The 14,265-nt window shown below is 39.1% G+C and overlaps 1 pseudogene; it reads left to right on the forward strand.

The window, feature by feature from the left end:
* LOC141512264 (ubiquitin-like FUBI-ribosomal protein eS30 fusion protein) overlaps positions 1–14,265 on the forward strand; it is a 37,143-nt pseudogene that overhangs the window by 21,852 nt on the left and 1,026 nt on the right.

Here is a 14,265-nt window from a genome sequence, read left to right on the forward strand (position 1 = left end):
GACCTGAGCAAGTCACTTAATTCTGTTTATTTCAGTTTTCTCACCTATAAAATGAGCTGGAGAAGGAAATGGAGAACCACTCCAGTATCTTTGCCAAGAAATTCCCAGACAAGATCAATCACGGAAATGATGGAACAAAAGAAGTCTTTTTTTTTCTCAAGGTAATGGGGGGCAAAGATCACACATCTAAGTCATTATTATGTGTCTGAGCGCAGATTTGAACTCAGGTCCTCCTGACTCCAGGGTGAGTGCTCCAACCACTGTGCCACCTAGCTGCCCCAACAATAGAGGTCTTGAGAGCAGGGACTGATTTGCTTTTGCTTTTTTGCCTCTCTCTGAATTTCTGACAGTCTAGCACATAGCGGGTGATTAATACAAGCTAGTTGACTGAATTCCTTTTCTTCTACATCTTTTTTTTTTTTTTTGGTTTTTTTTAAGGATTTTGCAAGGCAAATGGGGTTAAATGACTTGCCCAAGGCCACGTAGCTAGGGAATTATTAAGTGTCTGAGGCTGGATTTGAACTCAGGTCCTCCTTATTCCAGGGCTGGTGCTTTATCCACTATGCCACCTCTTCCACATCTTTTAATAGACAGCCCAAGAGATAAAAATGTAGTCACAATGAAAGGTTTTCCCAAGTGTTGTTCCAGTCTGTGACACCAGGTGGCAACAGTGATGAGAGAATGGGAAAGAGAAAGAGGACCTAACCTGAGACCCAAACCTCAGTGATGTCAAACTCAGGGTTGGGGGCGGGGGGGGGGGGGGGGGGGGGGGCGTGAGGAGGTGGCAGGGAGACACAAAATTGTACATTAAAGATCTTTGATGGTTCCTTATTAACTTAGGCAGCTACATATTAACATTATCTATGTCCTATTGTATTATGCATTTAAAAATACTTCCTGATTCCATTTTTTTTGTGACCCTAAAGGAAAATCTATTATAATTTTGGCATATTTCCTATAAAAAAATGGAGATAGAAAATGAAAATGATATAGAGACCCTCTAAATAACTGCTCGCTACTTAGTTCCCTGCAGGCAGAGGATTATTGGAACTGGAGAGCCTATCGTTAAATGGTCAATGCAAGCATCTGAAGTGTACATTAGAGATAAAATGCAACAAATTAGGGCTTGATTTATTGTTTATTGATTGTCAAGATTTAAAAATTGATGGAGAAAATGTTAATAAATGGAGATTAAACTTTAAAAGTGTTATGCACAGTTTTTTTTTTTGAGACCTGGTTGTTAAACACTAAGGAGGGAAGGGTTTATATTTACTGTACTCTAATCAATCCAGGAGGCCCTCAAGTAGCCAGGATCTGGTCTGGATTCTTCCTCTTCCTGCTTTCATGTCCTCAACACCAGGTAAGGACAAATACCTCATTAAAGCAATGTTCCCTGTGGTCCAAGGGGAGGGATCATCTCACTAAGATCTGAGTTGGGTTATCAAAGGCAGTCCAGACCATTCTCCTTCTTCTTGATCCCTCAGCCTCCTGTCTCTTCACAAGAGTAGTAACTATTGAGACCTGGGAGCCCTTCCTTATTCTCTGTGGTATCCAGGTGCCAGAGATCTCAGGACTGGGGTAGGGATGGTATCTTGACACCAAGCTTGCAGCTACCAACAAGGTCACTGGCATAAATGTATTGATGAATGATTATCCATCATTATGGATGGATTATCCCCAATGCAACAGTGAATTTACCCCTTTGTAGGAATGGCCTTCAACTGTGAGTCCTAGTCAGTCCATGCCAACCCTCTTTTCCTTGGCATATCAGAGGTAAGACCAGATGAAGGGACTCAGGGACAGAGTTAGATTTAGGTCCTGCACAAGCTTTTTCTTTGATTTCAGAAATCAAATGTTTTTCTTCCAAAGATGTCCTCCCTGAAACTTTCAGCTCTGAGTTTTATTTGTTGGTTTATTTGTCATTGCATCCAACTTGGGCACTTTGCCATGATTGTGTGGCATCCCCAGCTGCTCCTCAGTTGCCTGGTCCAGGTGGCAGCTCCATTCATCCAGGTCACATGTAAACATATTTTTCCTTAAAAGCTTCATCATTATTGCCTCATTGTTTCACCACTTGAAAGAAAATGGGGACGCAGAAACCCAGGCTCATTCATCACCAAGCTAGCACTTTACAAATTCTTAAGCAATTTACAGCCATTGATTTTCATGATACTGTGGAAGGGGCGGTTGACAATCTTACATTCTCTTTTGTGTTTTATGGCGGATGGTAGGCAGCTTGTCCAATGGCCTACAGCAAGCTGGCGGAAGAATAACAGTAACATCCTCCTTTCCATAGCCTTTAGAGGTTTATGAAATACTTTCCTTGAAACAGTCCAGTGAGGCAGCTAAGAGCAAATGTTTTTATTCCCGTTTTACAGATCCAGAAACTAGGGCCAAGAGAGATTATATGATTTGGGCTAATGTCACAAAGCACGTTGAATGAGGAATCATGGCAGCTCTTATTTTTTTATTTTTATTTTTTAGGTTTTTGCAAGGCAAATGGGGTTAAGTGGCTTGCCCAAGGCCACACAGCTAGGTCATTATGAAGTGTCTGAGACTGGATTTGAACCCAGGGACTCCTGACTCCAGGGCCGGTGCTTTATCCACTGCGCCACCTAGCTGCCCCAAAATTATTTCTTGGCACAGCTTACTCCTGAAGAGGAAGAAGTATGCTATTATCAGCTGATATTATGCAGAGAAAAAAAGTGAGGGGAAGTGATTGGTCTAAGGTGACATGGCAAATTGGCTAAAAACCCCCCAACTCTTTTATTCAATTATAAAAATCAATCTTATTATCAACCTGCAATTCCATTTGATGAACATTAGACAAAAAACAAAATTTACAAGACAGCGATATATATCCTAGAACTCAATATGAGCTCCAATATAACCATAAAGATAACAAAAAAGGTTAATAATAAATACACTTCCATGGCCTAATTAAGGTTCACATCATGAAATTCTTTCCTCTTAACCCCTCAGGATAGGTACTGTATTTCCCCATGTATAAGATGGATCTTTTTCTGAAAAAGTTGGGGTCTAAAAACTGGGAGTGTCTTATACATGGATTGTGGAGTTTTTGACTTGCATTTCCCAATTTTTCACGCTTGTTGTCTTTGTATTCATTATTTCACATTTGTTACCTGTATATTAGGTGATGTTTTGCCATGTTATGCCCAGAAATGTCTCAGAAAAGACTTTCATCCAGTGCTGAATTCAAGTTCAAAGTGATCTGGTTTGGAAAGGGAATGGAAATCGTGCTGCTGAACATCAGTTTGATTCTTCTCCAACTGAGAGAACAATCTGAGACTGGCAATGGGAAGAAGAAAGTCTCCTGGAAAACCCCTGGAAGAAGAAGACCATGAGAGGCAAGGCAGTCAAATGACCTGATCTAGAGAGGGAATTGAAGAGATGGATTGACAAGCAAGGGTGAGTGGAATTCCTGTGTCCACAAAGATGGTTCAGTAGGAGGCCAGAAGAATGGCTGATAGAAAAGAAGTGACTGATCTCTAAGGAGGACACAATGGATGCTTCAGGTTCACAAATTGGAATGGACTAAGCATTCATCCAAGCACCAGACTTGCCCAAAAGATGCCTGAGAGCTAGGAGCAGAAGGTCCTGGAATTTCATGATGAATGAAACTTGAGTTCAATAACTTGATGTAATACTTTTTTATTTTTAGCTTTTACAAGGCAGTGGGGTTAAGTGATTTGCCCAAGATCACACAGCTAGGTCATTATTAAGTGTCTGAGATAGGATTTGGACTCAGGTCCTCCTGACTCCAGAGCTGGTGCTCTAACCACTGTACCACCTAGCTGCCCCGCTATAATACATTTTTTCCCTAAATTTCATACCCCCAAATTAAGGTGCATCTTATACATGGGGAAATACAATGGTTCAGTGATTATGGTTCCCATTCAAGTGTTAGCTCTACCAGATCTAAAACTGTACTATAAAGCAGCAGTCATCAAAACTTCCTGATAAGAAATAGAGTGATGGGCCAGTGCATTAGCATAGCTTCAAAAGAAACAATAATGTCTACAGTAATCTACTGTTCGACAAACACAAAGACATTAGCTTCTGGGATAAGAACTCACTATTTGACAAAAAATGTTGGAAAAACTGGAAAACAATATGGCAAAAACCAGGCATAGACCCACACCTCAAACCCTATACCAAAATAAGGTCAAAATGGGTACAGGATTTAGACATAAAGATTGACACCATAGATAAATTAAAGACGAAGAAATACTCATATCTGATCTATGGAAAGAGGATAAATGTATGACCAGACAAGAATTAGAGTACATTATAAACTGCAAAATAAATGATTTTGACCATATTAAATTAAAAAGGTTCTGTACTAATAAAAATCAATGCTGCCAAAATTAGAAGGAAAGCAGAAAGCTGGGAAGAATCTTCACAACTAGGAGTTCTGATAATGAAAGTCTCATTTCTAAAATATAGAGAGAATTTATTTATAAGGTTACAAGTCCTTCCCCAATTGATAAATGGTCAAAGGATGTGAACAGACTGTTTTCAAATGAAGAAATTAACACTATATATAATTGCATGAAAAAAATGCTCTAAATCATTATTGATTAGAGAAAGGCAAATTAAAGCAACAATGAGGCATCACCTCACATCTATCAGATTGGCCAAGATGAGAAAAAGGGAACATGATCAATGTTGGAGAGGTTGTGGGAGAATTGGGACATAGATGCATTGCTGGTGGAGTTGTAAACAGATCCAACCTTTCTGGAGAGCAATTTGGAACCATGCCCAGAGAGCAATAAAAATGTTCATTCTCTTTGACCCAGCAATTCCAATTCTAGGCCTATATCCAGAAGAAATCATTAAAACTAGGAAAAGTCCCACATGTTCTAAAATATTCATAGTAGCTCTTTTCAGAGTGGCAAAGAACTGGAAATTGAGAGGATGCCCATTATTTGGGGTCCATGGATACTATGGAATACTATTGTTCTATAAGAAACCATCAATGATCAGACTCTAGAGAAGCATGGAATGAGTTACAGGATCTGATGCTGAGTGAAGGGAGCAGAACCAGGAGGACATTGTCCTCATTAGCTACAACCTTGTGAGATGATTGACTCTGATGGATGCAGCTCCTCTCAGCAGGTTAGAGAGCTAGGATAACCATATTACACTGGCTACGGACAATGTTATCCTCATCCAGAGGAAGAAAAAATAAAACAAACAAAAACAAAAAACAACCCTTCAAAAACACTTTATAAAAATTGTTTCTTTCCCTTAATCCTAATTTCTCATACTGAAAATGACTGATCTGTAAACATGTTTAGCAACATATATATATATATATATACTATATATATATACACAATATATCTATATATATACAATATATTCATATATCTATATATATCTATATCTATATAGATATAGATATAGATAGATATAGATATAATGCTAGCCTGACTGTTCACCACTGAGGGGAGGGAGATTGGAAGGGAGGATTGGAAGGAAATTTTGTAACATAAAAATATACATGTGTATATGGATGAAAAACAAATTTTGGGCCCCCAAATTAAAGTGTTTTATACATGAGGAAATATGATAGTTCAGTGATTATGGTTCCCATTCCAGTGTTAGTAAAACTGAGACTTTGAGAAGCTCAATGACTTGCCTCATTTCAAGCAGTGAATTAATTGATCAGTAAGTATTTGTTAAGCAGGGACTATGTCAAATACTGTGCTATTGCTTTGGTTATATTTGACTCTTCATGGCTCATTGGGATTTTTTTTTTTTGGCAAAGAAACATTTCCTTCTCCAACCTCATTTCACAGATGAGGAAAATGAGGAAATAAGGTTATGTGATTTGCCCAGGGTCTGAATGATGTTTGTCTTTTCTTCTTGAAGAAGACCATGACATCAGGGAGGTGATGCCATGACAAGCACACGAATTGGATTTGAGTGAAGGGGAGACTGTGCCAAGTCACCAGCCTCACTTTCTCTTCCAGAACCATCTGGGTCCAGTGACCAGATAGGAATCAAGATGACTGGAGATGGCCCTAGATGCAAGGCAATCACTTGCCCAAGGTCAAATAGCTAATAAGTGTGTGAGACTGGATTTGAACTCAGGTCCTCTTGACTTCAGGGCTGGCACTCTACCCACTGCACCAAATAGCTGCCCCAAATACTATGCTAGCTGCTAGGAAAATGAGCACAGAAGCAAAAAGTCCCTGTTTTGAAGGAGCTTACATAATTCAAGGGGTTGTGACATTCTCATGGAGAATCAAACATACGTGTGTGGGGTTATGAAATCAATAAATATAGAATAAATACAAAATAAATACAAGATAGGGAAAGGTTTCCTATGGAAGTGATGCTTAAGCTGTATCTTGAAGGATGAGAGGAAATATGTAAGGTGGAGGTGAGGAGGGAGAGCATGCCAGATATGAACCAGGGACAGTACAAAGCCATGGGGATCGGAAAGGCCATGCATGAGGAATAGAGAGCCTGAGAGCTAAATGGGATCATAGAGTTTTGGAAGAATAATGTATAATGTGACTTTAGAGAGTTAAGATGGGGTCAGGGATTTAAATCAGAGAAGTGTTGCCATTGTTGTGAAGATCTCCATCTCTTCATGAAGACCAGGAGCATTCTACAGTTTAGAACCTTTGAGAGTTTTCTGAAGGAAGCTAAATGACTGTCCTAGAGTTGGGGGTGGGAGTAGGTTTTTGAATGATTGAAAATGAATTTTAATTCTATTTTTAAGACAGACTGGCATAGTTTTAACACTCTCTGGAAGTCACATGAGAGAAACTCTTTATTCACTTACATTCTGGAAAAGTTTTTCTCTTGTAACTATTGCCACTTTTTACTTAGGTCTCTTCTGGATCCTCAAACTATTGGGGTTTGAATTCAATTATTTTCATTTTTATTTGCATCTTGATTGGGGCAGTAGGGTGGATCGGTGCATAGTGTTGGGTCTGGACTTAGGAAAAAGTATGACACTTACTAGCTATGTGACCCCGAGCAAGTCACTTCACTGTTTGCCTCAGTTTCCTCATCTGTAATATGAGCTAGAAAAGGAAATGGCAAACTCCTCCAGCAACATTATCAAGAACACTACAAATAGGTTCACAGAGAGTCAGACATGACTAAAAAACAACCATCCTGTATTGGACATTTTGATAACTTCACCCTCCACCCATTTTATTCAAATACAAGTTGATTCAAATCAAAGCCTCCCCACATTACACTCATGTCTGCAGACTAATCCTATCACCTGAGGATTACTCCCATTGAAATGGGGAGATGAGGTATCTAAACTCCTATCTCAACTCCTAACCAAAATGTTTACCGATTGGGATTGACTTGCCTTTGCCTGTACTGTTAGACCAATCAGAAAGAAGACACTCTTGGGGGCGGCTAGGTGGTGCAGTGGATAGAGCAGACACTTAATAATTACCTAGCTGTGTGACCTTGGGCGAGCCACTTAAACCCATTGCCTTGCAAAAAAAAAAAACCCTAAAAAAAAAAGAAAGAAGACACTCCTAGGTTTAAAAGATTTTGTTGTGGGGCCTTTGGTCATTAAGAGAGGCCATTGATCCAATTTACTGGTTACTGCTAGCCTAAAAAAATAAACTGTTCATGCTCAGAATCTTGTCCTTCAGTTTACCTTGTAAATCATCATTATTTAGGGCTAAAATCAAAGAATAGGAAATTTAGGTTAGACTTGAAGTTTATTCTCTAAGATTTACCAAGAATCCTATAGGTGGAGGCCATTTTGAAAAGGATCACCAACCTTAATTTTTTGAATGTAAAAACTTGAACCTATGACTCTCAATCCACTATTTCCTTTCAAAGACAAGATAGATAGAAAACAGTGTTCATAGAATCAGGAAAGGCTTGTTGAAGGCTGATCCCAAATCCACTGTCCTTGTTGCCTCTCCTTGATGCTAGTCTTCTCCATGCCCAGACTTTGATCAATTTATACTTGCCACCTTTTCTCGCCAGTCAGGGCCATTGGGTAAAGTAACTGTGACTATTATCTATGGGGTGACCTGCTCTAACCATCCATGACTTTTCTGCCACTGTTGCTGGGGGTGCAGATGGGGTGCATTGCTCTATTGATACAGTGCTAGTCTTGGTCAATTGGCAGATTCATTTCTTCACCCTGCATGGCTGATTGCTTCCATTGGAATTAAGGCAGTGCATATGCTTTTCATTGGCTATGAAAAAAGGTGTGTATGGGGAAATGATGGTATTCTTGCCTTCACCTCCTACCCCCTCCCTATACTTCTTTTTTTTCCAAGGCAATAAGGTTAAGTGACTTGCCCAAGGTCACATAGCTAGGTGATTATTATGTGTCCGAGGCTGGATTTGAACTCAGATCCTCCTGACTCCAGGGCCAGTGCTCTATTCACTGTGTCACATAGTTGCTCCACCTCCTTATACTTCTGTCCTTTTGGAGTTCTCCATCTGAAACCCTAAATTATTACAGAAAGTGTCTTTCAACCAAACCAAACCAAATCTAACTCATTTTTCCATAGCTTGCTAAAAATACTCCATTTCCTATCCCCAATGTCACTCCACCCTTCTCCCCACTCTGCGCCAAAGTGACAACACCCATCTGCTTCCTATTTAAAGATAGAAAGCAAGGGTTTGAGAAGGTTGAAAGGGTTCTTGATCATTTTTTCCTTTAGAAAGATTGAATTTTCCTAAAGTGCAGAATTTCAAAATTGAGAAAGGATTTCAGAGACCATCTAGTTATAAATTGGTAGAACTGAGACCTGGACAAAGGCTTGGGTTAGTTGACTGGCTCACTGGGTAGAGCCCTCAACCTAGATTCAGGAAGACTTGAGTTCAAATACCATCTCAGATATTTATTAGTTATGTTACCCTGGGCAATTCACTTAATCTCTGCCTGCCTCATTTTCCTTATCTGTAAAATGGAGCTAGATATAGCACCTACTTTTCAGTGCTGACTCAGTGTGACCTGTTGTTTCCAGTCTTGCTTGTCAACCAGCCTTGCAGGTTCTAAATTCACCACTATACATTTCATAGTAGGCATCTCCGACCTGTTAGTCTTCACATACAGCAATTGGGGTGAAGGTGAAAGCCATGACCCATCCCCTTTGACTGATGTGGACTTATGCCAATTGTCTTTATCTCTTTATGAAAGTCAGTGATAAAAGATGGCTCCATCCTGGATCTATTGGCATTATCTAATGATCAGTTTGTCAGTATATTGCTACTTTGATGAATTGAAATAACTCTTTTGAAATTCTCTTTTACCAGAATTTTGCCTCATTTGGCTTTTGACATCTCTTTTACAAGAGTCCTAAGTAGGGCTTCATTTGTAGATTTCTAGTGAGTGAGTTCCATTTTATCTTCTTCTTTTTAAAAAATATTTTATTTGTTTTCCAATGATAGACAATAGTAGTTTCTACCTATCATTTTTTGTAAGGGTTTGAATTTTACAATTTCCCCCCACCCACCCTCCTCCCTTCCCTCCCCCCATCCCTCCACAGAAGGACAGTCTTTACATTGTTTCCATGTTGTACATTGATCAAAATTGAATGTGCTAGGGGCGGCTAGGTGGCATAGTGGATAAAGCACCGGCCCTGGAGTCAGGAGTACCTGGGTTCAAATCCAGTCTCAGACACTTAATAATGACCCAGCTGTGTGGCCTTGGGCAAGCCACTTAACCCCATTTGCCTTGCAAAAACCAAAAAAAAAAAATTGAATGTGCTGAGAGAGAAATCAGATCCTTAAGGAAAAAATAATATATTAGAGATAGTAAAATTATGTAGTACATAAGACAACTTTTTTTAAAATTGAAGGTAATAGTCTTTGGTTTTTTGTTTTAGTTTCCCAATTCTTTCTTTGGATAAAGATGGTATTCTCCATCACAGATATCCTAAAATTGTCCCTTGATTGTTGCACTGATGGAATAAGCGAGTCCATTAAGGCTGATCATCACCCCCATGTTGCTGTTAGGGTGTACAGTGTTTTTCTGGTTCTGCTCATCTCGCTCAGCATCAGTTCATGCAAATCCCTCCAGGCTTCCCTGAAATCTCATCCCTCCTGGTTTCTAACAGAACAATAGTGTTCCATGACATACATATACCACAGGCTGCTATGAATATTTTTGTACAAGTAATATTTTTGCTGTTTTTCATGATCTCTTCTGAATATAGATCTAGAAGTATTGCTGGAGCAAAAGGGATGCACATTTTTATTGCCCTTTGGACCTAATTCCATATTGCTCTCCAGAAAGGTTGGATGAGTTCACAGCTCCACCAACAATGCATTAGTGTCCCAGATTTCCCACATCCCTTCCAAAATTGCTCATTATCCTTTCTGGTCATACTGGCCAATCTGAGAGGTATGAGGTGGTACCTCAGAGATGCTTTAATTTGCATTTCTCTAATCAGCAATGATTTGGAGCAATTTTTCATATGACTATGGCTCGCTTTGATTTTCTCATCTGTAAATTGCCTTTGCATATCTTTTGACCATTTGTTAATTGGGGAATGGCTTGTTTGTTTTTTTTTATAAATTTGACTCAGTTCTCTCTATATATTTTAGAAATGAGTCAGAAATATTAGTTGTAAAAATTGTTTCCCCATTTACTACATTTCTTTTGATCTTGGTTACAGTGGTTTTTATTTTGTGCAAAAAGTTTTTAATTTGATGTAATAAAAATTATCTAGTTTGTGTTTAATAATATTTTCCATCTTTTCCTTGGTCATAAATTGCTTCCCTTTCCATAGATCTGACCGTCCATTTTATCTTCTTTTTTTTTTTTTGCAAGGCAAATGGGGTTAAGTGGCTTGCCCAAGGCCACACAGCTGGGTAATTATTAAGTGTCTGAGACTGGATTTGAACCCAGTACTCCTGACTCCAGGGCCGATGCTTTATCCACTACACCACCTAGCTGCCCCCATTTTACCTTCTGAAGCAGCCAGTAAAATTTTTGGAAATTTCCAATTGTTTGGAAGTTTGACCTTACATTCATTCTAAATCATCTACCCCTCTGCAATTTTTACTCATTCCCCTACTTCCTGGGGCAGCTTGGTGGCAAAGAGGATAGAGTGTTGAGTCAAGAAGACTTACTTTCTGACTTCAAATCTGGCTTCAAATATTTCCTAACTGAGTGATCTTAGGCAAGTGACTTAATGTTGTTTGCCTTAGTTTCCTCATCTGTAAAATGAGCTGGAGAAAGAAGTGACAAACCACTCCAGTATCTTTGCCAAGAAAACCCCAAATGGTATCAGGAAGCACCAACATGATTGAAAAATGACTGAACAGAAATCTAGTTCCTAATCCTAAATGCTGAGGTCAAGGAGAACTAAGCTAATTTTTAAAAAATTATTTGAGAGAATGGAGTTAAGTGACTTGCCCAAGGTCACACAGCTAGGCAATTATTAAGTGTCTGAAGCCACATTTGAACTCAGCTCCTCCCGACTTTAGGGCTGGTGCTCTATCCACTAACCCACCTAGCTGTGCCCTACTTTCTTTTAAATATGATGACACAAGTTTTTTGAACTCTTGAACCCAGTTAACACATTCAAGATGAATTAAAATCCCTTGTGATCAAGTTCTCTTAGAAGTTCCCCTATAATGGGGCCGTTAGGTGGCATGGTGGATAAAACACCAGCCCTGAAGTCGGGAGGACCTGAGTTCAAATGTGACTTCAGACACTTAATAATGACCTAGCTGTGTGGCCTTGGGCAAGTCACTTAATCCCACTGTCTTGCAAAAAAACCAACCCCACCCCAAAATTAAATAAATTTGAAAAAGTTTCCCTCTCCTACTGGTCATTGAACATTGAACCAAGTGCTTTTACACATTTCTCATTTATTACAACCCCAGGGACACACAGCTAGTAAGTGACTGGGGTGGGATTTGGAGTCCTTCCGGACTCCAAACCTAGCATTTCACCTCCTAAACCACTTGACCACCTCTTAGAGTTTTCCCTGTAGGAGATGAGCCTTATTTGAATCTTAAATACTAGATCAAATGTTTTAGACTTCCTTTTGCTCTCTTCTGAGCATTTCTAAAAATATTTCACATATAACGTTACATGAGACAAGCGCCTCTCAGGGAGCCCCTATCCCATGTTTCCCACCATCTTGTTAAATGAATTTATGTCTACCTCATGTTGATTGACTAGTTAATATCTATTCGATTTTAGAATAGGCTATTTGCCAAGGAAGTGTCTCAAGAACAGAAACATTCCAAAACATTCCAAACTAGAATTCCTCTCTTTTCCCAGTTCCTCAAAAAAAGTAGGCTCAAATTTCAAAAGAGGGGGGCAGCTAGGTGGTGCAGTGGATAAAGCACCGGCCCTGGAGTCAGGAGTACCTGGGTTCAAATCCGGCCTCAGACACTTCATAATGACCTAGCTGTGTGGCCTTGGGCAAGCCACTGAACCCCACTGCCTTGAAAAATCTAAAAAAAACAAAACAAAAAAATTTCAAAAGAGGCAAGTATAACATGGGCCATACACAGCCATGACCCGAGATCCCTCCTTCTGCTAGGATCTTGCTTTTATAGGGTTTCCAAATATATAAAAGAGGCTTGGTGAAATACAGAATCTCATTGGTTGATAGACCCTGCTCTTGAGGACCAAAAATGACAAAGCAGCTTGGGGGGGGGAGGTGAGGGGGTTGGGGAGGGCCACATTGGGTGAAGCATGGGGCATCTGCACTAAGTAGTCCTAAGATGGTCACTTACTCTTGAACAAGAGAGAATGTTCTGGAGGTACAAAAATAAGTTAGAGGACTTCCAAAGTATTCTGAAATTCTAGTCCTTATTCAACATTTCTGGTAGAAATCCAATCTATAATTAGCAGGTAATCTTTTGAAAAAGTTGTTGTAGACTTTGTGCTAAGATTTTATTTGCCATTTTTATATTACTATTTATTAGGGACATTGGTCTAGAGTTTTCTTTCTTGTTTTGTTTCTCCATGGCTTACAGGTTAAAACCATATTTGTATTTTAAAAGAAGTTTGGTTGAATTCATCTATTTTCTAATTTTTCAAACAATTTATTTACTATTGAAAATATTTGTTCTTTGAAGGCTTGGCAAAATTCACTTCTTAAAGCATCTGGTTAGTCCTAAAGATTTTTTCCTTTGGAAGATAATTTATGACTTATTCAATTTCTTTTCTTGAAATTAAAGTAGTCATTTCTTGGTCTGTTAGGGTATTTTTATTTTTTTGCAAAGCAATGGGGTTAAGTGGCTTGCCCAAGGCCACAGGGTTAGGTAATTATGAAGTGTCTGAGGTCTGATTTGAACTCAGGTACTCCTGACTTCAGGGCCAGTGCTCTATCCACTGTGCAACCTAGCCGCCCCTGTTAGGGCATTTTAAAATCCTTTTGTAAGTATTTAATCATTTCATCTAAGTTATCTTAGGACATGATCAAGTAATTAAGATTCCCTTTATTTTGCCTTCATTTGTGGTAAATTCGTTTTTGTTTTTGATACTGGCAATTTGATTTTCCTATTTTATTTGATTTTTATTTTGATTTGATTTGATTTGATTTGATTTGATTTGATTCAGTTTTTGCAAGGCAATGGGGTGAAGTGGCTTGCCCAAGGCCACCTCCTATCCCTTTTAAAAACTCCTATTGACTAGCTTCATTTTTATTTTACTTTTCAGTTTCATGTTTTGCTTTCAATGTCATTCATCTCTTCTTTGATTTCTAAAATTTCTGTTTTGGCGTGTGATTAGTTTTTGTGTGTTTGTGTTCTCGTTTCACTGATCTAGTCTTTCTTTTGTTATGATCCTCCAAATACTTTTGTTCCATTCCAAAAATTTTAGTGACATTTCCACGGCTGTTGGTATCTCCTCTTTGATGACACTGAATCCCTGGCTATCTTCTGTAGCATTGGCTATACCTTCTCTTTTCACCCTTCCCATCATACTGGTCCTGGGGAAGGGGAATACTCCTTATACTTCCAAACTGGCCTTTACCTCTTTAAAATACCAACTTTTCCACTTTTGAAGCCCACACAACTAAAATTTTCCATGGTAGTTGGGGTATACCAAACCTTAGCCCTTAGCCCTTAGCCCCATTCTCACAGAGTTCAATACTGACTCACCATCCTTCTCTTCAACTCTTACCCTTACACTAGGAGACCCAAATATTCCTCTGGATGTTCCCTCATCATTTTGTTTATGCTTATTCTTTCAATTCTTTTCCTTAATAGTGCCCTAGGGCACTCTAGTCCATTTGTCATTTTGCCATCAAGCCTCCTCCTTCTGAA

Source organism: Macrotis lagotis, chromosome 2, assembly GCF_037893015.1.
Source record: "Macrotis lagotis isolate mMagLag1 chromosome 2, bilby.v1.9.chrom.fasta, whole genome shotgun sequence".
In the NCBI taxonomy this organism is placed as follows: domain Eukaryota; kingdom Metazoa; phylum Chordata; class Mammalia; order Peramelemorphia; family Peramelidae; genus Macrotis; species Macrotis lagotis.